Raw genomic sequence first — 3,126 nt, 5'->3', positions numbered from 1 at the left:
ATTTTGATAGGTATTACAATGAATTTATATTTACCTTTGGGTAGTGTAGAAATGTCAACTATAATAAGTCTCCAGTCTATTAATATGATATGTCATTTCAATGATTTGTTCCTTGTTTAATTCTTTCAGCAGTGGTTTGTAGTTTTCAGTGTACAGGCCATTTACCTTCTGAGGGCATTTTGTCCCTTCCTTTCCTGGATTTTTCAGAGGCAGTGGTGAGAAGGATGGCCTCATGAAGTGAGTGAATGTCCCTCCCTCCCTTCTGCACCTGCTCGCTGATTATGTCTAGCACAGGTGCACTGGGCCATGCTCATTACCTCTCCCCTCAAGTGGAACACCTGTCGGGAATTCCTCTAGGATCTCGGTGTTGACATAACTGTTTCAGTGTCCCCAGGGTCTCATGAGTGCCTGGCAGGTATGCATGAGCCTAGGAAACACCTACAAATGAATCATCAAATCTGGCCAGCAAACTGCCTTGCAGAAGGTGTTGGGCTGCACCTCTCACGCCTGCAAGCCCTGTACTTGCTCAGCCTCAGGGCTAAGGAAAGAGCCCGGAGTCAGGGACAGAGACATTCATGGTTTAATAAATGGGAGATCTTTCACGTCAGAAGCAAAGTGGTCCTGGAGAGACATCCCACTGTAGATAGCCGATGGCAGGCAGAACGCAGCAGCAGCAGTAGCAGCATGCTTCTCTCTGGGCGGAATAGGCAGGCTACCAGTTAAAGGGGGAGTTGACAGCAGATGGGCTCATCGGTTACCAGGGAAACCAGCAGAGGGACGCATCCCTCTTACCCCTTGGGCTAAGTACTTCACGGGGCAGAGGTTTTACCTTCGTTAAACCATCAGCAAATAGTCATCTTTAATTGATACAACATACAGAAATGAATAAACAGGGGAGTGGTGGTAACATTCTCCATATATTATATATATATATATACATATATATGGAGAGAGAGAGAGAGAGGGATGTGTATTACAGTGTGGTAGCCACTAGCTAGTTGTGCCTGTTATAATTTATTTAATTCAATCAATGATTATCTTAGTGTATTAAAATAAAACAAAATAAAATATCCAATTACTCAGTCACATTAGTCACATTTTAAATGTATCCATAAGACTGGTAAATTCATGTTCGTGTTTCTACAGAATCGACTTTGGATAGCATTTGTGGCCGTGATAAGGAAAAGGATACAGGTAGGAACAACACTTACGTAGGATCTAATGGCAGAGGGTTCCTGGAACTTTAGGGTTATATCTCCTGCTTTGGAGACTGAGGAAGGTGGATATGAAATCAGAAAGAAGAATGAAATATGTGTAGAGTTCTGACTTGTTTTTTTCACATTTTAATGATACAACAGAGAGAAATTGTGTCCTTAGACGTGACTGTGCTCTATAATCACCTTTTCTTGATTTGCTCATCAAAACTGATCTTTTGCACATGAGCTGCTCTTTCTTGTGCTTGTCACTGCCTAATATGGAAGTTTGTTTTCTGGTTAGCACATCTAGGATATTGTGCACAGGAGAGTTTGTTTTCTTTTGCATATTGACCTATGATGGACAGAACCTGTGCGTCAAAACTCTCATGGGCCCTTGAAACTTGAGACCAAGTTCTTCTAGAAAGGGTGAGGTGGTGGATGAGAAGTGAACTGTCTCCCTCTGCACTTTCAGGACTTGTGGCTTCACCTCATGTTTTGTCCTCACTGTTTGTTCCTCTTGTAAAGGACAGTCCCAGAGATGGATGAGTCACAGAACACGTCCTCTGGGATCACTGCATGTGCTCAGTCTCCTTGACCTCATCTCAGCCTCTGCACTTCCCCAAGGCTGATGTGCTGACATGCTTCCATTTGAGAGGGGTCCACGTCCAGCTGCCCCTAGAGACCCTCAATGGGCGGCAGAAATTCTAGAGGGCTGTGTGAAGGGGCTGCTGGGCATCTTGACACACTTGCTTTCACAGCCCTGCTGACCTGGTCTCCTGGAGTTGACCAGGCCCAGGACAGAGACTCAGGGCAGCACGACGCAGGGTCACTGCTCTCCTTACAACACATTTCTCCGTCCAGACAGCCCTGCCCCTGCTCCCCACACCCCAGTCCTGCCTACCCTCTGACCTTTCCTCAGGCCTGCCTTGCTCTTATCCTTCCCAGTTCTTCCAAGGCTGGGGTAAAGCCTGGCCGGTGCTGTGTCTTTATGAGGATTCCCCTGCTGTAGAACTTTTGTTTCAGTATTCCAGACTAAGGGAATTGGGACAAGTTACTTATAACTCAAATATTGTTTTCATCCCCTCTAAGGGGCTAAGAGACTTACGGAGTTTTTTTGAAGTACCTAAGGTTAGCTCAGGCACAGGACCCTTACTTGTTTTCTGAACGTGGTTGCATGTTCTTCCTTCAACACAGCTGTTGCCCAGATTTGGTTAATATTTCTTTTCCTCAGAAGGAGATGGTGCAGAGATAAATGTTCTAAGATCTGGACCTCCTGAGTGGAAAACCCAATCTGAGATCCCAGTGGTGGGTCCCAATGTGGGTGGTCTGGATCCCTGACCTGCACTTACCACTCAGCCAAGTGATCCTCAGTCATGGAGCAAGGGAGTCCCTGCATCCGTATCCTTGGCTGGAAGTCCTAGCATCTCCAAAGGTCCAGTCCTTGCCCATCAGTTGGCCTTAGTGGTCACAGAATCCAGGGCAGCTATGGGTGGACTTATCAGTTGACTTTGGCACAGTCATTAATGTGAAATTCACCTCAGGACCTGCATTCTCCTGGTCAGCTCCCAGATTCTGAGAGGTGTGAGACCCCATGTATACAGTACAGGTCATATCTGTCAGTGCTGGTGTCTTTGCTTAAACAAGGCCAAAAGCAGATAAGAATCAGGGAGCTATTTTATTGTATTGGATAACATTACCATAAGCCTTAGAATTGGTCAATTCCTGTAGCCCACACCCAAGGACTCAAAGTGGAACCTGACTGTTAGACTGTACACTTCTCCTGCACAGCTGGGTTAGAGACAGGCTGTGCTCAGTCTGGGCTCCTTCTTCATAACGAAGTGTCCCACTTATGGAACAGCTCCCTAGAGTATGGACAGCCGCTGACTCAGTGGGCATACTTACATTATACAGAAACCAAAGACTGGGAGAA

The sequence above is a fragment of the Mesoplodon bidens genome, assembly GCF_964165515.1.
Source record: "Mesoplodon bidens genome assembly, contig: HAP1_SCAFFOLD_402, whole genome shotgun sequence".
NCBI lineage: Eukaryota > Metazoa > Chordata > Mammalia > Artiodactyla > Ziphiidae > Mesoplodon > Mesoplodon bidens.
This window is presented reverse-complemented; position numbering follows the sequence as displayed.